At 39.4% G+C, this 21,855-nt stretch overlaps 1 protein-coding gene across 7 annotated transcripts in view; it reads right to left on the reverse strand.

The window, feature by feature from the left end:
* ANKIB1 (ankyrin repeat and IBR domain containing 1) overlaps window positions 1-21,855 on the reverse strand; it is a 155,501-nt gene that overhangs the window by 124,229 nt on the left and 9,417 nt on the right. Inside the window, exon 2 of one of the 7 annotated variants that reach the window (XM_074035535.1) lies at window positions 5,795-5,879. The exons of 5 other annotated variants lie outside the window; for them this stretch is intronic. The gene's annotated coding sequence lies outside the window, so the exon portion shown is untranslated. Of the gene's footprint in view, window positions 1-5,794; window positions 5,880-10,128; window positions 10,304-21,855 lie in introns of all 7 variants that reach the window. One more of the 7 variants, XM_074035534.1, reaches the window with a different exon arrangement.

The raw sequence follows: 21,855 nt of genomic DNA on the forward strand, positions 1-21,855 counted from the left end.
TATTGCTATGACATTCTCAAAAAAAAATATATATATAGCAATGGAAAACAGACCAGTGGTTGCTAAAGGCTAGCGAGTGGGAGAGGGTATGACTATACAGGGATGGGACAAGGGAGTTTTCTTGGGGTGACAGAACTGTCTGAATCCTGATCATGATGGTGGTTATACTAATCTACACATGTGTTAAAATTCATAGAACTGTATATCCAAATATGTCCATTTTACTGTATGAGAATTTAAAAAGAAAAAGTTTTCTTCTACTACCTGAATTACTGAAAATCATCCAGGTCTCCCCTACCCCAACTTATTTGTTTCAGCCTCTCTATGTCATGGTACAGAAGTTACTCAAGTGTCTTTTTGGCTCATTATTCAGTTAAGAGTACTTCAAAATGACACCACCAGGTGTGGTGGCTCATGCTTATAATCCCAGCACTTTGGGAGGCTGAGGCAGGAGGATCGCTTGAGTCCAGGAGTTAGAGACCAGCCTAGGCAGCATAGCGAGACCTTGTCTCTACAAAAAATTAAAAAATTAGCCAGGCATGGTGGCATGCGCCTACAGTCCCAGCTACTCGGGTGGCTGAGGTGGGAGGATCATTTGAGCCCAGGAAGTCGAGGCTGTAGTACGCCGTGATGACACCACTGCACTCCAGCTTGGGTGACAAGGGTGAGACCCTATCTCCAAAAAAAAATTTTTTTAAAAGACCAGAAACTGTTCTCATTCATAGATGGGAATTGAACAATGAGATCACTTGGACACAGGGCAGGGAACATCACACACTGGGGCCCGTCGGGGGTGCGGGGGGCTTGGGGAGGGAGAGCATTAGGAGAAATACCTAATGTAAATGATGAGTTGATGGGTGCAGCAAACCAACATGGCACATGTATACCTATGTATCAAACCTGCATGCTGTACTCATGTACCCTAGAACTTAAAGTATAATTAAAAAAAAAAAAAAAAGACCAGAAACTGTATTATAGATAGTTATAGAAGAGATAGTTGAATACTTTCAGTTACAGGAAAGAAAGAAGACACAACACCAAGGTAGCCAATATATTTTAGGTGATGCCTGCTAACCCCTTGGAAGGTATCAATGAATCAAGTTACTACAAGCTTATACAGAATAAAGTCAGAATAATTCTAGTCTATACTAGGGCAACAGGGTCCTATAAAATGTTTGTTAACAGTAAATGGGTTTTCCTTACAGAGCTTTCTCAAAAAATCACAAACTTACATATTCTTCACAAATTCAGATGCTATTACTGAGTAATCAGTATGTGAATGAAAGCACTAGATAACACAAAGACACTTTTCTAGTGGGTCTACATACCTTCTCTTACCAAAAGAACAAATCACAAGATAATACAAAGACATTTACTTTTCTGTTGGATTCTACTTGCTTTTTAAAATTTAAGTGAAAGATTATTTCTGAATCGTAGGCTTACCTGATAATAGCCAAACTCATATTGCTGAACAACTATAGCCCTCACCTAAGGAAACTGGTTTAGAATCAGGGAATATTTTATTATTTTCCTGTCCCTCAATGTTATCCCACTGATTCAATTGAAGAAACAGGGTAAGACATGCTATTACAAAAGAGATTTCAGGAGAAAGTGAACCTATGCTATAGGTACTGCATAATACTTTCAGTTGTATTATAAAATGAAAGATACTTCTAATGCTCTTCCTGTTTAAAGTCAAACATCAAGAAGAGTCTGGAAAACACTGTGGCCTACTGCCACATTTGCAAAAGTATCTTCTTGTGATGAATAATTTATACTTTAGAGTAATGCTTTCCCCAAACACTCTACCACAAGCTGTTCTAAAAATGAAGGGTATTTCTCCCTTAAATCCCTTAAACTTACTAAACAAAAACTTAATGTAAGGTACAGCTAGATGAGATGCAAGCCAAAAGGAAACAGCTAGTCCATTGCGGTAGTGTTACTATTAAGTCAAAGGACACCAATTAAGACAGGCCAAGTGTAGTGGCTCACAGCTGTATTCCCAGCACTTGGGAGAGGTCCAGGTAGGAGGATCGCTTGGGTCCAGGAGTTAGAGACAAGCCTGGGCAACATGGTGAAACCCAGTCTCTAGTAAAAATACAAAAATTAGTCAGGTGTGCTGGTGCACGCCTCTAATCCCAGCTACAGGGAGCCTGAGGTGGGAGGATCACTTGAACTCAGAAGGCGGAGGTTGCAGTGAGCCAAGATTGCACCACTGCACTCCAGTCTGGGTGACAGAGTGAGGCCCTGTACTCTCCTCCACCAAAAGGAGTAAAGACAAATTCTAAAAGAAGATAATGCCTTTTATAATATGATCGCTTTAGTTTTTAATTCGCTGATTTTGCAAAAATACAATCATATGCCTTTAAACATCAAGGGGCTACAAATACTTTCTTCCGTTATATTCCAAATATATTTACCTGACAGCAGTTCCATCACTTCTCTATTAAGAACAATCCAATTTTTCACCACAGTCAAGGCATAGTTTAGTAGGGCTGGTTCTACTCCAGGTACAAAGTAACTCAATGGAGAAATAATAGGTTTTTCAACAAATGGTACTGAAACAAGTAAATACCCATGTGCAAAGAAACCTTTCCTTCTTGACGTATCTTCTCAGGACCCATCTTTATCTCATAAACAAAACAAAAGTATACAGAAAGAATTTTTTCCTCTCCTCATAGTCAAATTTACAAACCAATCTGTACTTGAACTCATTTTTCTCTTCTACCTGTCACAACGAAAGCGCACATCTTTAGAAGCAAAGGCTGGCCGGGCGCGGTGGCTCAAGCCTGTAATCCCAGCACTTTGGGAGGCCGAGACGGGCGGATCACGAGGTCAGGAGATCGAGACCATCCTGGCTAACATGGTGAAACCCCGTCTCTACTAAAAAATACAAAAAAAACTAGCCGGGCGCGGTGGCGGGCGCCTGTAGTCCCAGCTACTCGGGAGGCTGAGGCAGGAGAATGGCGTAAACCCGGGAGGCGGAGCTTGCAGTGAGCTGAGATCCGGCCACTGCACTCCGGAAGCCTGGGAGACAGAGCGAAACTCCGCCTCAAAAAAAAAAAAAAAAAAAAAAAGAAGCAAAGGCATATGTTCTATTTATGCAACAGATTCCCTTCCTTTTCAAAAACCTTTCCTTCCTTTCCAAAAATTATCTCATTTATCTTAACCCATTCCTATACCACCATTTCCCTAGAATCTAGAGAATGATAAAGGCCTAGATCACCTATCAACATGTAAACATGTTTTGTTATTTTCTATCATTAAAAAATCTTCTGGCTTAAACGATGGTCTTCTCAATAGATGCATGGTCAACTGCATATCCACACGGAAAAAATAATCTTGAACTCTACCCAAAACCCCACACCAAAGTCAAATTCCAGATAAACTGCAGATGTATATGTGAAAAGTAAAACAATAACGCTTTCAGAAGAAAACATGAAGGAACATCTTCATGACCACAGTGTAAACAAAGACATACAAGACAAAAATCTCTATGGAGATTTTTAGGAGTATATACATCATTTAGGAGTAGAATGAATGAAAATACATAGATTAGCATATACTACATGATTCCATTTATATGAAGAACCACAACGGTAAAACTGTGTTGTTGAAGTCATGATAATAGTTACTCTTGGGAGGCATAATTTTCACTGGATGGATGAGGGAAGGCTTCTGGAGTACTAGTTATATTCTATATCTAGATATGGATGCTAATGAAACCTTAGTGAATATTTATTGAGCGGTATTCTTGATTTGTATGTTTTTATGTATGTATGTATATTCAAAAAGTTTCTTACATTCTAAAAAATTAAATGAAACAAATACTCTGCAAATATCCCACACAGTAGCTACTACACCTTAACTCTGCTCTACCTAACAGTATATCTTCTTCTTGAAAGAGTTGTTTACATCCCTGTTCCATTCATCATTTCCCATTTGCTCTTCAACTCACTGCAATCTGGCTTCTAGTCTCACCACTCCCTGACTGTTTATCAAGATCAACAGCAATATCCCATGTGTGCCAACTGTCAACGTATTGCCTCTCAACTCAAAATTCATCCTCCATTACCTGCTGCGCTATAATGAAGGTGGGCATTGGAAACTACTTTCCTTTGCTGGCTGTCATGCTGTTAAACTTTGTCAGTAGAGGATATGGGAGGGACATTACAGGAGAAAGGATTCTTTTCCTGGTTTTGCTCTGTTCCTCTCAGTAGGCTTCTGCAGTGTATGGATGCTAATAGTGAATGGTACTTTCCTGTCGGCAACTTCTCCTGGGATCCTAGAGGATGGCTTCTAAGCACTTATCACCCCCATGAGTGGACTCCCAGAGAGGTCTACAGTTTTTTCCCCCAGCACCATACAAGGTAGCTTTCCAGCAGCACACAGCGCCCCCAGTGAGTTTCGCTGGTGGAGCACTTCCCATGAGCTATTTTCCCTGGCCCCTCAGAGGAAGATTTTCTACAGGTGAGTTGAGTGCAGCACCCTAGAGAACTTCTCTGCCATCCCAAGGGCCATAGTTATGCCCTTTCCAATGATTTCTGAATCTCAGTCCAGGGGTGCTGGAGGGAGGGTTCTTTCAGATTTGTTCCTTCCTTGGGTGCACTGCCTCAGGCCTAGTAGTAATGGTTGCTCCCTATATCTGCTACATATATATACATATTCTTTAAAGTTCTCTTTTCCCCTCAGTAGGTAATCTCCTGTTATAGTAAATAATTCTTTATATTAAACTTTCCCTTTTCAAATTACTTTGTGGTTTCTGTCACTTAACTAGATGCTGATCGTATCACAGAATCCAGTATATTTTCTCCTACTCTCATCCTATCTGAACTCTTAGCAGCCCTCTGAACAAATGTTCTCTCCTCCTTTCTGAAATACTTCCCTGTTTCAGCTACCAAGATACCAGGAACTCCTGTCTTTCCTCCAACCTCACTGGACACCTGGTTCTCAGATTCCTGATGGAATTTATCTAAATGTTGGAGGTCCTCTGAGCTTGCTCCTAAGCCTCACACCTACTTCTTCAACTATATTTTCCCCTGGTTCATCTCATTCTGTTTTAGGAGTTTAAATACCACATATACTTACATATACAGATGATTCCTAACTTCTGAACTATTGACCTCTGTTCTGAAATCCAGACTCCTGTAACAGTGCCTACTTGACATCTTGTACTAGAGGTGTAACCGGTTACCTCAATTCTTTTGATCCTTTCCACCAAGCTATTCTTCCTCCAATCTTACGCATCTCATAAATGACATTGTCACCTGCTCCCTCAGGCCAATAACAGAAAACTCATCCTTGAGTCCTTTCTTAGTCTGAAAATATATTATGAATATGACCAAACCTTCCCATCTCTTGGATAATCCCAGCTCAGGTCACCTTCACCTCTTACCTTAACAACTTCAACAGCCTCATTCATTTGTCCATTTCTACTTTTGCCCTCTCATCACTACAATCTATTTTCCACACAGCAGTCAGAGAATAGTTATGTTTTGCTTTACAGCATAATTAAATGGCTTGAAGCTGCATTAGAATAGTATTCAAATTCCTCCCACATCGTGCTTAGTATGCTCCAGCTACACTGGCCCCTTTTTTGCTCCACGAATATATCAACTCTTTTTCCTTTTTTTTTTTTTTTTTTTACTTTTAACCCTTAGGGCTTTTCATACGCACTTCCTTCTGCCTGAAATATTATCATTACTCCCTCCTCAATTCTTAGGCTTTAACATCTTCTAATCCTTCCAACTTTGTCTTAAATATCATGTCCTTCACTGGGAGTAGTGGCTTATACCTGTAATTCCAGTGCTTTGTGATGGTAAGATCGCTTGAGGCCACGAGTTCAAGACCAGCCTGGGTAACACAGCAAGACTCCATCTCTACAAAATGTGAAAAAAATGAGCCAGGTATGGTAGTGCATGCACACATGCAGTCCTAGCAACTTGGGAAGGAGGAAGGCAGGAAGATAGATTCAGCCCAGGATTTTGAAGTTATAGTGAGATATGATAGCACCACTGCACTCTCTCCTGGGCAGCAGAACAAGACCATCTCCAAAATAAAATAAAAAATATCATGTTCTCAGAGATACTTTCTTTGAACACCCTATAAATTGGTCTTTAATCCTGTTATCACTCTATCATTGGATCTATGTATCCCTTCAAATCATTTGCTATAAATTTGATTTATTTATATGTTTAGTGTTTGTCTATCCTACTAGGTTACAAGTTTGCTAAGGGCAGAGACCATAATTGTTTTATTCACAGGTGTAACAACAGCACCTAGCATTTTGGCACATTAAAAAATTTAATAAATATTTATTGACAAATGAGGCCGGGCACAGTGGCTTATGCCTGTAATCCCAGCACTTTGGGAGGCCAAGGTAGGCAGTTCACTTGAGGCCAGGAGTTCGAGACCGGCCTGGTCAAGTGGAAAAACCCTGCCTGTACTAAAAATACAAAAAAAAAATTAGCCAGGCGTGGTGGCATGCACCTATAGTCCCAGCTACTCAGGAGGCTGAGACACAAGAATCGCTTGAACTCGAGAGGTAAGCCAAGAGAGAAGAGCCAAGAACACGCCACTGCACTCCAGCCTGGGTGATAGGGCAAGACACTGTCTCAAAATTAAAAAAAAAAAAAAAAAAAAAATGACAAATGAAAGATTCCTGAAAATATTGTCCTCCTCCTCTGAATTGTTACTATGATTAACGTTAATTTATTTCATGTCCATGATGCCATTGCCTCTTCCCCCATAACTGTAAAATTTCTTATTTTTTTAAACATGTAACTTAGCTTTTTCCTCTGCTACAATCCCTTTCCCTCCTTTTCACTTCCAGGGGCAAAAAAAACACTATCCTGAAGTTTGTTTCTTAAAATGCAGAATAATCTAGGTGTTCATCACTAGGATAGATAAAATAAGTGATGGTTAATCATACAATGGAACACTGTTCAATAGATATAACACATGAAAAAAATTTTTACATGTTCACTGTCTTAAGGAATATTTTATTTGTCCAGTCAAATTGTAAACTTGTGGGCAATGGTTTTATACTTCTTTATATTTCCCACAGATAATACTGTCCATATTTTCCAAATCCCAAATTAAGACACATAATTAATAGAGAGACCAACTATATTAAATAATACTTGAAATCATACTTGTCCTGGATATTCTGGAAAGTATGTTCATTATACCCATAAGCAACAGCATAACAATGAACATAAGAGTAAGTAATCTACATCTATACATGTATGTATGTATTTTGGTGACTATAATGGTAACTATCAGCCAGAACCCAATCTATCATACTTTGGTGTTTCAGCAACTTTTTTACACTAACTTCTAAACAAAAGTATGAAACTTGAGAGAGGTATTGACAGTAATACTTCTTTTCCATTTGCAATAATATTCCTGACCTTTAGCTACCCCAGGGATATTAACAAATCTGGGAAGAAAAAACTGGATATGCTTACTGTTTTGGCTATTCACATGGTTCAGAACTCAAGTAAGGAACAGAGGTCCCTTCAAATCCCAGCAAAATATGAGGTTTGTTAAGACATGTTTCAAGGAAAGTGAGAAATATAAGCTTTACCTCTTTTAACACAGTATCATTTATCTTTATGTAATCCAAGCTTTCAAAAAATGACTGTAAAACTGTACTGTGTAAACACAAAAACAGGACAAAATGTTAACCAATGGACTAACATTGCTCTTCTTTGAAGAAATGCAACTTACAAGTTTAATATTACAGAATTAAATCTTAGATAATGTTGTTAAATGAACATATTTAATAATAAAGCTTGAAGAATACATGTGTAAAAACCTAATCCTGTGGTTTATGTACCTCCTGTCATTTCATTCCCATACAACCTGGCCTGCATTTTACAATAAGAAATCACAGGTTTTGGAAGTTCAATCATTTTGGAAAGACCTTATAGTATACTAAGAAAATTATGAACACAAATCTTGGTTTGAATCCTGGCTCTACAATTTATTAGCTTACAAGCTACTTAAAGTTTTTGAGTCTTTCTTCCAGTATGTAAAGGCAGACAATTAGGCCTCCCTTGCTTGGCCATTACGAAGTAAGGGTGATAAAATGTGCAAAATACACACAATGTAAGTTAAATAGTAGGTACTCAGTATAATGTAGCCATTATCACTGTCATCACTAATTAATTAACTTGCCTAGAATCACACAGCTGTATCTGTTTCTAAAATTTTTTTTCTTTTAAAAATAATAAAATTATAGTTAGTTATCTAAACTGGAAAATACATGGAAAAGTATAAAGAAGTAAATAAAAAGATCATTATAATCTCCAAATCCTGAATTAATCAGTGTCAACATATTGGTATATTTTCTTCTTTCCTGTATGTATATAGCCTTCTTTTAATTGCAGAACCAGATCATGCTATATACTTGGAATCTTTTCTTTTGTACTTACTTTCTCATGAACATTTCTCCATTTGGTTAACTACCCCTTGAACACATTTTAATAATAATCAAATTCTGCTATACAGATAATTCAGTTTTTGCTTTACATTTAAGTTGGTTCTAATTTATCACTATTTTGGGTAAAGTTGTATTTATCTTTGAACCTAGGCTTTTTTTCCTACAGAGTGTCTTAAGTCATGTAGCAGTATCTGTTTTCTCAGCAAAGCCCCTATTACTATGCATGTTGACATTCAAGTCCTGGCTTGGATATGAGAAAAAGAATTAATTTATACTGTATACATCTTCAGCTATAGATATGGAATCTTAGCATTAAGCACATTCTATTGCCATAACAACAAAATATAACAGTTACATTTAAGAGGGAGTTAAGAGCTCCCATGTCTACTGTCTGTTGCCAAGGTCATAGATCCAGTCTGAGACTAGAACCTCTCCAACATCAGAAATAAGAACCGGAATCCTATGTATTTGACTTAATGTCTTTGAATTCACTTATTTTCTGCATATCTTAATGAAGTAATGAAGGACAAAGTATAACAGCCTGTAACACCTCTTTTAAGATATGAAGAAGTGAGACTAGAGTAACTGTGCTTCCCTACATCCTGAAGAAATGGCAGCAGGATGAACGTTAAGTGCTACAATGACTCTTTCAAATAGAAAAGTTAGAACACGATTCAAAACATGATCTGACAATAGTGCAAAATACCTGAAATGAAAAATCTGAAGCATATGATGACTTTCATAGCAAGTACATAAAATCCAAGTTTGAGTAAGAGAGCAAGGTGCTTCCACGGAACCTAACTCCTCCAATTCAGGCAGTTATTAAGCACTAGCTACACAAAAATACTAAAATGAACAAAACCCTCAAAAATCAAAACAGGAACAATACTCTCAATCTAGGCTTAAAGGAAGAAATAGGTATTAACATTTCTTGGAGAATCTGAAAAAAACCTATGGCTTTAAAGTTATAAATCATGACATAAAGTCATCTAAAAGCAAAATGCATACCAAAATATCTCTACCAGTGTTAGCAATCATCACAGTCAATGATAGCAACTAATAATTCATATACCTTAGAGAGAATGAAAGGATTTATGCCAGGGGTAGTATGTTGCCAAACAAAACAAAACAAAACAAAACAAACAGAGTAATCTCAAATCCAAACAAGAGAGGTGTAGGACTTTTATCAATTTTAGAAAAAAGAAAGCAGAGTAAATGTTGGAAGTCAATAACTGGTAGCCTACGTTTGAGTTACAGGATTTTTTTCCAGTGTACTTCTCAGAGGAAAGGAATACTCTTCTTGACAGCTAAAATAATAAACTGCAACAACTATTTATCAACCACCTATCATGTGCTAGGCATTATTGCAGGTGAAGGGGAATGCAGCAGGAACAAAATAAACTAAACTCACTGCTTTTTATTTTTTTCTCAAATAAAGCCAGCAAGGAGAGTTTTGTGGTGCTGTAATGTCTAAAAGGGTAGTCAGCAAAGCCCTTACCAAAATGACTTTTCTTTTTCTTTTGAGACAGGGTCTCACTCTGTGACTCATTATGGAGTAAAGTGGCACAATCATGACTCGGCACCCTCAGCCTCCCGGGCTCAAGTGATTCTCCTACTTCAGCCTCCTCCTGAGTAGCTGGGACTACCGCCATGTACCACCATGCCCAGCTAATTTTGTTTACCTTTTGTAGAGGGGAGGTCTCACCACGTTGCCCAGGCTAGTCTTGAATTCCTGGACTCAAGTGAATTCTCCTGCTTCAGCCTCCCAAAGTGTTGCGATTACAGGTGAGCCACCGACCAAGCCCAAAGCGATGTTTCATCAACGAGCTAAAGGTGATGTAGTGAGCCATGTGGTATCTAGGGGAAAGAATATTCCAGATAGAGGAAATAGCCAGTGCATACACAGGACCATACCCTAAGTGTTCAAGGAACAAAAAGGAGGCCAGTGTTACTGTAGCATAGAGAGTAAGGAAGAAACTAGTAGGATATGAACTCTAGAGAAGTAATAGGGGCAGGCAACTGTTTAGGTAAGGTCTTGAAGGTCACTGTAAATCACTACCCTTTCATTCCCGGTAAAAGGGGAAGTCATTGGAAGGTTTTTAGCAGAGAAGTGAAATGACCAGACTTACATTTAACAGGACCAGCCTAGCTGTCTGTTAAGAAGACTAATGGGGGTGAGAAGAAAGGCTAGAAGCAGATCATTTAGGAAGCAGCTGCACCAATCCAAGTACAAGGTGATGGTAGCTTAAAGGCAGGAGGTAGCAGTGATGGTGGTGAATTCTTAAGTCGGATTCTTGATGTACTCTGAAGGTAAGAACCAAAAAATCTACTGACAGATTGGAAGCAGAAGTGAGAGAGAAGGCAAAAATAAGAATGACTCCAAGGTCCTGGCATGAGCACCTGGAAGCAAGGGGTTACCACTACTGAGAGAGGAAGACTGCGGGAGGTGAGGTTTGAGCATGTGGGGTACAATATGCTTATATTTGAACAAGTTACATTTGAGAAGCTTATTAGATACTAGGTAGGCAAAAGGATATACTAGTCTGAAGCTGAAATGTGAGATCTGGGTTAGAGATACGACTTGGAAGTTGACAATGTATACATGGTATTAAATTGCTGTATAAAAAATTTACAAAGATATAAATCCCCTGATAATTTCCTTATATATTTTTCCAGATTTAAAATGCAGAGATTTTCATCCTGCCCATCTAGACTTCGAAATCATAAATTATTTAATATACAGATATCAAATCGAATACAAAAAAAAGCCAGAAATCCAATTAGGGAGACAGAAGTATACAGAAACTACAAGAAGAAGTAAGGAGTATTGATAAGGAAGGTGGTAAGAACCATGGAGAAAGGCAAATACTATACAACTTTTAGGTTACGACCTAGCACATGGACACTATGGCATGTGCTATATTTAAAACTGGTCCTTGGCCAGGTGCAGCGGCTCACGCCTGTAATCCCAGCACTTTGGAAGGCTGAGGCAGGTGGCTCGCTTGAGCTCAGGAGTCCAAGACCAGCCTGGGCAACATGGCAAAACCCATCTCCACCAAAAATACACAAAAATTAGCCAGATGTGGTGGCAAGCATCTGTGGTCCCAGCCACTCAGGAGGCTGAGACCGGAGGATCAGAGGAGCCCGGGAGCCAGAAGTTGCAGTGAGGCAAGATCGTACCACTGTACTCCAACCTGGGTAATAAAACAAGACTCTGTCTCAAAAAATGAAAACTCCAAAAAACAAACAAAAAACCTGGCCTTTGATGTGTGGTTGATGCTACTTCCATCTAAGGGCCAAAAATTCCAGATGGAGAGATCTCTTTTATGATTATTTAAATAATAATCTAGATAGTAGATGGATGAGAGAACCTACACTCTGTCTTTTCTCATTCCAGTCCATCCTGCAAATGGCTGCCAGATTAATTTTTCTATGTCTATTCAATTTTGTTTTTACCTTCTCTTATGAGCTGAGGTTTGGAATTATAATTAATTTCATCAATTAAAAAAAATTATCTAAGTTTCTCCGTCAGTGTTTCTCATCTAAAGCACATAATACAGAAAAATGATTTGAGGAATGATTTCTAAAATTTTTCCAATGATTGCATATAACCAGTACCATTTTAAGGCATAGAAGAGAAACAAAATAATTTCATACAACAGACAACAGCAATTAGCAACAGCACTTGGGAACTTGTCCGAAATGAACTCTCAGACCTCATTCAGACTTACTGAATTAGAAACTTGGGGGGTGAGGCCCAGCAATGTGCATTTTAACAAGCATTCCAAGTGCTTGTGATACACATTAACTTTGAGAACCTCTGGCTTAGCACATTAACACTCAATTCTCTCAAGGATTATCAGTAGAAAAGACTACTAGACTATAAAACCCCTGAATTGGAACCTTATTATTTTTCATTTTCTCTTGCCTTATGCATCTGACGTTTAATCCACATTCAGAGTTTTTGAGTAGTTAAAAGATAAGTATCCCCTCTGAGTTTTCCTGTTTCTCCTCATCCTGTAATACCAAATTATCAGCCCAACCTTTATCCTTCCTTTCTACCTCTTCCTATTTTATAAGTAATGTTTTTCCAATCAGAATATCACATCCTAATTTTTTAAGTAATTCTGTAGATATCATGTCAAGTCACATTTCAGAGCAAGAAAGACTCTCAGAAGATTACTCAAATACATCAACATACAGGTAAGAAAATGTCACCACAAGGCAAACACACGTCTTACAGAAATAGAAAGAGATCAAAGAATAAATTAGCCATCTTTGTAAGGCCTGAGTCTCAATAGTTGGTTTAACAGATTTAAGAGTTAGAATGGTTGAAAGACAGATGTCCTGTCCTGTCCTGTCCTGTCCTGTCCTGTCCTATCCTATCCTATCCTATCCTATCTTATGTATTCTGACGGAGTTTTGCTCTTGTTGCCCAGGCTGGAGCACAATGGCACGATCTCTACTCACGGCAACCTCCACCTCCCAGGTTCAAGTGATTATCCTGCCTCAGCCTCCTGAGTAGCCAGGATTACAGGCATGTGCCACCACGTCCAACTATTTTAGTATTTTTACTGGAGACGGGATTTCTCCATATTGGTCGGGCTGGTCTTGAACTCCCAATCTCAGGTGATCCACCCACCTCAGCTTCCCAAAGTGTTGGGATTACAGGTGTGAGCCACAGCATCGGGCTAGAATAATCTTTATTTGTACAATTGCTTTCTGGAAATAAAAGCAAATACATAATCAAAAACCACCAATTCTTTATTTACTGGCAAAAGTGCATGCCCTTTTTTCATTCCTTGCTCTACTTATAGAAAGAAGAACCTTAACATTAATAAGTATGCTATCTAGTTATCTAATGACATAACACATCTTGTCCCCCACTGTCCTATCAGTTCAATACTAAGTTTCACAGAAACTAATCTCAAGATTGTTCATAACTTCTTCATTGTAACAATTTTTCTTTTCTTTTTTCTTTTTTTTTTGAGACAGAGTCTCACTCTGTATCCCAGGCTGGACTGCAATGGGGCTATCTTCTCGACTCACTGCAACCTCCACCTCTCAGGTTCAAGCAATTCTCCTGTCTCAGACTCCTGAGTAGCTAGAATTACAGGCACGCACCACCATGTCCGGCTAATTTTTGTATTTTTAGTAGAGACAGGGGTTCACTATGTTGGCCAGGCTGGTCTCGAATTCTTGACCTCAGGTGATCCACACGCCTCGGCCTCCCAAAGTGCTGGGATTACAGGTGTGAGCCACAGAGCCTGGCCAGCCACTTGTGACAATTTTTCTAACCAACATTTATTTTTCTGGTTATATTCCATCCAACAGAAACTACCTGGAGAAAGCCAGAGTGGAGATCATATGATACTTGGTATTCCAAGTTGAAAATCATTTTAATTGTACTCTAATCTTATGTCACAAGCGTTCTGAGGTAACATACAGGTAATAAATCAAGTGGTAATAAGCGACATGGGAAGCAGTGTAGCATACCTGGAAAGAATATGGGCTTTGTAGCCGTGAAGATCTTTTGGCTTCAAGTCTTAATTTTAGCTTTATCTGCTCTCATTTTATAAGATAGAAGCCATAACATTAGTATACTGCCTCATATTGTTGTTACCAAGTTCTCGGTTATTTTAAAGTACAAACTCCTTGAAAATAGGAATTATATGTTTTACATACCTCTGTATTCCCACACCTTATATTTACACAGGTGCTCAACAGATATTTGACTACTACTGGAATAGATTTTAACATATTAGATAAACTCCTTAATAGGCAGCCCTTGCTTCCAGATCCCACTCCCAACTGAATTTTCCCTACTATAACCAAATTAACTTTATTAAAAGGCAAATCTGGAAGTGGCACCCAAGATGGCCGAATAGGAACAGCTTGAGCCTCCAGCTCCCAGCGTGAGCGACACAGAAGATGGGTGATTTCTGCATTTTCAACTGAGGTACCGGGTTCATCTCACTGGGGTGTGTTGGACAGTCGATGCTGGTCCGTGGGTGCAGCCTGACCATCGAGAGTTGAAGCAGGGTGAGGCATCGCCTCACCTGGGAAGCGCAAGGGGGAAGGGAATTCCTTTTCCTAGCCAAGGGAAATTGAGACACACAACACCTGGAAAATCGGGTCACTCCCACCCTAATACTGTGCTTTACCAAGGGTCTTAGCAAACTGCACACCAGGAGACTATATCCCACACCTGGCCCGGAGGGTCCCAAGCCCACGGAGCCTCCTTCATTGCTAGCACAGCAGTCAGAGATCTAACTGCAAGGCGGCAGCAAGGCTGGGGGAGGGGCGCCCGCCATTGCTGAGGCTTAAGTAGATAAACAAAGCCGCCAGGAAGCTTGAATTGGGTAGAGCCCACTGCAGCTCAAGGAGGCCTGCCTGCCTCTATAGATTCCACCTCTGGGGAGAGGGCATAGCTAAACAAAAAGCAGCAGAAACCTCTGCAGATGTAAAAGTCCCTGTCTGACAACTTTGAAGAGAGCAGTGGCTCTCCTAGCATGGAAGTTGAGATCTGAGAACAGACAGACTGACTGCTCAAGTGGGTCCCTGACCCCTGAGTAGCCTAACTGGGAGACATCCTCCACTAGGTGAAGACCGACACATCACACCTCACACGGCTGGGTACACCCTGAGACGAAGCTTCCAGAGCAAGAATCAGACAGCAACACTCGCTGTTCAGCAATATTCTATCTTCTGCAGCCTCTGCTGCTGATACCCAGGCAAACAGGGTCTGGAGTGGACCTCAAGCAAACTCCAACAGACCTGCAGCTGAGGGTCCTGACTGTTGGAAGGAAAACTAACAAACAGAAAGGACACCCACACCAAAACCCCATCAGTATGTCACCATCATCAAAGACCAAAGACAGATAAAACCACAAAGATGGGGAAAAAGCAGTGCAGAAAGCTGGAAATTCAAAAAATCAGAGTGCATCTCCCCCTAGAAAGGAACGCAGCTCATCGCCAGCAATGGAACAAAGCTGGACGGAGAAAGACTTGGACAAACTGAAAGAAGAAGGCTTCAGTTGATCCAACTTCTCAGAGCTAAAGGAGGAACTACGTAACCAGCACAAAGAAACTAAAAACCTTGAAAAAAGAATGGATGAATGGATAACTAGAATAATTCAATGCAGAGAAGACCTTAAAAGAACTGATAGAGATGAAAACCATGACACGGGAACTACCTGACAAATGCACAAGCTTCAGTAACCGACTCGATCAACTGGAAGAAAGAGTATCAGCAATTTAAGATCAAATGAACGAAATGAAGCGAGAACTGTAGAGAAAAAAGAGTAAAAAGAAATGAACAAAGCCTCCAAGAAATATGGGATTATGTGAAAAGACCAAATCTACGTCTGATTGGTGTGCCTGAAAGTGACGGGGAAAATGGAACCAAGTTGGAAAACACCCTGCAGGATATCATCCAGGAGAACTTCCCCAACCTAGTAAGGTAGGCCAACATTCAAATCCAGGAAATACAGAGAACGCCACAAAAATACTCCTCGAGAAGAGCAACTCCAACACACATAATTGTCAGATTCACCAAAGTTGAAATCAAGGAAAAAATGTTAAGGGCAGCCAGAGAGAAAGGTCGGGTTACACACAAAGGGAAGCCCATCAGACTAACAGCAGATCTCTTGGCAGAAACTCTACAAGCCAGAAGAGAGTGGGGGCCAATATTCAACATTCTTAAAGAAAAGAATTTTCAACCCAGAATTTCATATCCAGCCAAACTAAGTTTCACAAGTGAAGGAGAAATAAAATCCTTTACAGACAAGCAAATGCTGAGAGATTTGGTCACCACCAGGCCTGCCCTACAAGAGATCCTGAAGGAAGCAATAAACGTGGAAAGGAATAACCGGTACTAGCCATTGCAAAAACATGCCAAAATGTAAAGTCCATCGATGCTAGGAAGAAACTACATCAACTAACGAGCAAAATAACCAGCTAACATCATAATGACAGGATCAAGTTCACACATAACAATATTAACCTTAAATATAAATGGACTAAACGGTCCAATTAAAAGACACAGACTGGCAAATTGGATATAGAGTCAAGACCCATCAGTTTGTTGTATTCAGGAGACCCATCTCACATGCAGAGACACACATAGGCTCAAAATAAAGGGATGGAGGAAGATCTACCAAGAAAATGAAAAACAAAAAAAAAAGCAGGGGTTGCAATCCTAGTCTCTGATAAAACAGACTTTAAACCATCAAAGATCAAAAGAGACAAAGAAGGCCATTACATAATGGTAAAGGGATCAATTCATCAGGAAGAGCTAACTATCCTAAATATATATGCACCCAATACAGGAGCACCCAGATTCATAAAGTAAGTCCTTAGAGACTTACAAAGAGACTTAGACTCCCATACAATAATAATGGGAGACTTCAACACCCCACTGTCAACATCAGACAGATCAACGAGACAGAAAGTTAACAAGGATACCCAGGAATTGAACTCATCTCTGCAGCAAGCAGACCTAATAGACATCTATAGAACTCTCCACCCCAAATCAACAGAATATACATTCTTCTCAGCACCACATCACACTTATTCCAAAATTGACCACATAGTTGGAAGTAAAGCACTTCTTAGCAAATGTAAAAGAACAGAAATTATACCAAACTGTCTCTCAGACCACAGTGCAATCAAACGAGAACTCAGGACTAAGAAACTCAATCAACACTGCTCAACTACATGGAAACTGAATAACCTGCTCCTGAATGACTACTGGGTACATAACGAAATGAAGGCAGAAATAAAGATGTTCTTTGAAACCAATGAGAACAAAGATACAATACACCAGAATCTCTGGGACACATTTAAAGCAGTGTGTAGAGGGAAATTTATAGCACTAAATGCCCACAAGAGAAAGCAGGAAAGATCTAAAATTGACACCCTAATATCACAATTAAAAGAACTAGAGAAGCAAGAACAAATACATTCAAAAGGTAGCAGAAGGCAAGAAATAACTAAGATCAGAGCAGAACTGAAGGAGATAGAGACACAAAAAACCCTCCAAAAAAATCAATGAATCCAGAAGCTGGTTTTTTGAAAAGATCAACAAAATTGATAGACCACTAGCAAGACTAATAAAGAAGAAAAGAGAGAAGAATCAAACAGACGCAATAAAAAATGATAAAGGGGGTATCATCACCGACACCACAGAAATATAAACTACCATCAGAGAATACTATAAACACCTATACGCAAATAAACTAGAAAATCTAGAAGAAATGGATAATTTCCTGGACACTTACACTCTCCCAAGACTAAACCAGGAAGAAGTTGAATCCCTGAATAGACCAATAGCAGGCTCTGAAATTGAGGCAATAATTAATAGCCTAGCAACCAAAAAAGATCCAGGACCAGACGGATTCACAGCCGAATTCTACCAGAGGTACAAGCAGGAGCTGGTACCATTCCTTCTGAAAATATTCCAACCAATAGAAAAAAAGGGAATCCTCCCTAGCTCATTTTAGGAGGCCAACATCATCCTGATACCAAAACCTGGCAGAGACACAACAAAAAAAAGAGAATTTTAGACCAACATCCCTGATGAACATCGATGCAAAAATCCTCAATAAAATACTGGCAAACCGAAACCAGCAGCACATCAAAAAGCTTATCCACCATAATCAAGTGGGCTTCATCCCTGGGAGGCAAGGCTGGTTCAACATACACAAATCAATAAATGTAATCCAGCATATAAACAGAACCAAAGACAAAAACCACATGATTATCTCAATAGATGCAGAAAAGGCCTTTGACAAAATTCAACAGCCCTTCATGCTAAAAACTCTCAATAAATTCGGTATTGATGGAATGTATCTCAAAATCATAAGAGCTATTTATGACAGACCCACAGCCAATATCATACTGAATGGGCAAAAACTGGAAGCAATCCCTTTGAAAACTGGCACAAGACAGGGATGCCCTCTCTCATCACTCCTATTCAACATAGTGTTGGAAGTTCTGGCTAGGGCAATCAGGCAAGAGAAAGAAATCAAGGGTATTCAGTTAGGAAAAGAAGAAGTCAAATTGTCCCTGTTTGCAGATGACATGATTGTATATTTAGAAAACCCCATTGTCTCAGCCCAAAATCTCCTTAAGCTGATAAGCAACGTCAGCAAAGTCTCAGGATACAAAATTAATGTGCAAAAATCACAAGCATTCTTATACACCGGTAACAGACAAACAGAGAGCCAAATCATGAATGAGCTCCCATTCACAATAGCTTCAAAGAGAATAAAATACCTGGGAATCCAACTTACAAGGGATGTAAAGGACCTCTTCAAGGAAAACTACAAACCACTGCTCAGTGAAATAAAAGAGGACACAAAAAAATGGAAGAACATACCATGCTCATGGATAGGAAGAATCAGTATCGTGAAAATGGCCATACTGCCCAAGGTTATTTATAGATTCAGTGCTCCCATTAAGCTACCAATGACTTTCTTCACAGAATTGGAAAAAACTGCTTTCAAGTTCATATGGAACCAAAAAAGACCCTGCATTGCCAAGACAATTCTAAGCCAAAGAACAAAGCTGGAGGCATCACGCTACCTGACTTCAAACTATACTACAAGGCTACAGTAACCAAAACAGCATATGGTACCAAAACAGAGATATAGACCAATGGACAGAACAGAGCCCTCAGAAATAATACCACACATCTACAGCCATCTGATCTTTGACAAACCTGACAAAAACAAAAAATGGGGAAAGGATTCCCTATTTAATAAATGGTGCTGGGAAAACTAGCTAGCCATAAGTAGAAAGCTGAAACTGGATCCTTTCCTTACTCCTTATACGAAAATTAATTCAAGATGGATTAGTGACTTAAATGTTACACCTAAAACCATAAAAACCCTAGAAGAAAACCTAGGTAATACCATTCAGGACATAGGCATGGGCAAGGACTTCACGTCTAAAACACCAAAAGCAACGGCAACAAAAGCCAAAACTGACAAATGGGATCTAATTAAACTAAAGAGCTTCTGCACAGCAAAAGAAAATACCATCAGAGTGAATAGGCAATGGGAGAATTTTTTTGCAGAATGGGAGAAAATTTTTGCAATCTACTCATCTGACAAAGGGCTAATATCCAGAACCTACAGAGAACTCAAACAAATTTACAAGAAAAAAACAAACAACCCCATCAAAAAGTGGGCAAAGGATATGAACAGACAGTTCTCAAAAGAAGACATTCATACAGCCAATAGACACATGAAAAACTGCTCATCATCACTGGCCATCAGAGAAAAGCAAATCAAAACCACAATGAGATACCATCTCACACCAGTTAGAATGGCGATCATTAAAAAATCAGGAAACAACAGGTGCTGGAGAGGATGTGGAGAAATAGGAACACTTTTACACTGTTGGTGGGACTGTAAATTAGTTCAACCATTGTGGAAAACAGTGTGGCAATTCCTCAAGGATCTAGAACTAGAAATACCATTTGACCCAGCCATCCCATTACTGGGGATATACCCAAAGGATTGTAAATCATGCTGCTATAAAAACACATGTACACGTATGTTTATTGCAGCACTGTTCACAATAGCAAAGACTTGGAATCAACCCAAATGTCCATCAGTGACAGACTGGATTAAGAAAATGTGGCACATATACACCATGGAATATTATGCAGTCATAAAAAAGGATGAATTTGTGTCCTTTGTAGGGACATGGATGCAGCTGGAAACCATCATTCTCAGCGAACTATCGCAAGAACAGAAAACCAAACACTGCATGTTCTCACTCATAGATGGGAATTGGAACAATGAGGTCACTTGGACACAGGAAGAGGAACATCACACACCGGGGCCTACTGTGGGGAGGGGACGGGGGGAGGGATAGCATTAGGAGATATACCTAATGTAAATGACGAGTTTATGGGTGCAGCACACCAACATGGCACATGTATACATATGTAACAAACCTGCACGTTGTGCACATGTACCCTAGAACTTAAAGTATAATAATATTAAATTTAAAAAAAAAAAGGCAAATCTGATCTTGTCCAATTCCATTTTAAAACCTTAAGGTTCCCAGCTGTAATGAAAAGTCCCTGCTAAGACCAGCATTCATCTCTTCACAGCCTATGACTTATAACTCAGTTTCGCCCACTAAACTACTAAAGCACGTGGAATTTGCTTCCTCCTCCCTACTAGCTCTTCCTGAAAAGGGTAACTCCTACTAGTCCTTCAAGTATCAGCTTAATAGTTGTTTTCGCTATCAAGTTCCATGATAATAGCTCCCCATCCCTCAACTAACTTCAAAGTCCTTCCTCCATAACTTGATACTACACTCAACTCACCATCTAAAACTATAATTAAATGTTTATCTGCTTCCTGAGTTATCTGGTAAACTCTTTGAGGATGAGGATCATACCATATTCAGTTTTTATACCCATTGTTTAACATAGTTACTGACACACAGAACACCCTGAATAAATATTACTTATTGAACATAATGCTGAAGTCCCATGTTCCCAACATTTCCAATTTGAGAATGTAATCACGTTTATTTCCCTGTTTGCTTATAAATAACTTTAAAACATGACAGCCCAATAGGTTAAAGAAAAAAAATTCTGGGGCTTTATCCTGAAGACACATTTATTATGGCACAGAAAGCAAAATCAGCACTATTTTTTTCAAAGAACAGAAAAAAAATATTTCCTAAGAACTTGTTATTCTGGGGGAGGGAAGGGAGCTGCTTTATCTTGGCCCCATCCCCAGAAGTTACAGTCACCAAACTGGATATGATTCTCAGTTAAAACAAGCAGAGCCACGGATAGCAAAAGAATATAAAGAAACTACTGCTCAGTCTGGAATGCCATCTGAAGACCACGAGGTGACAAGCCTGGATGACTAAACAGAAAGACAAATGAACCTGCATTCCTGATAGCACTGTGGAACCACTATACCAGCTCTGGACAGTCTACCTCTAATTTCTCATTACTTGAGGAAAATAATCCCCCTTGTTTATTTATATGACCCTTTTTTGGATTTCTGTGGCTGCTGAACATGATTCCTATTTGATGAGAAAGTTAGAAGAAAGTTTAGGAAAAAGTTCGTTTAACCTAGAGAGGAGAGTGAGATTCTCAAGACAGGAACATCAAAAAGTCTTAAAAAGACGGATATAGATGATTGTATTAGTCCGTTTTCACGCTGGTGATAAAGACATACCCAAGACAGGGAAGAAAAGGAGATTTAATTGACCTACAGTTCCACATGGCTGGGGCCTCACAATCATGGCAGAAGGCAAGAAGGAGCAAGTCACATCTTACATGGATGGCAGCAGGCAAAGAGAAGAGAGCTTGTGAAGGAAAACTCCCCTTTCTAAAACCATCAGATCTTGTGCAACTTATTCACTATCAC

The sequence above is a fragment of the Macaca fascicularis genome, chromosome 3 (assembly GCF_037993035.2).
Source record: "Macaca fascicularis isolate 582-1 chromosome 3, T2T-MFA8v1.1".
Taxonomy (NCBI): Eukaryota; Metazoa; Chordata; class Mammalia; order Primates; family Cercopithecidae; genus Macaca; species Macaca fascicularis.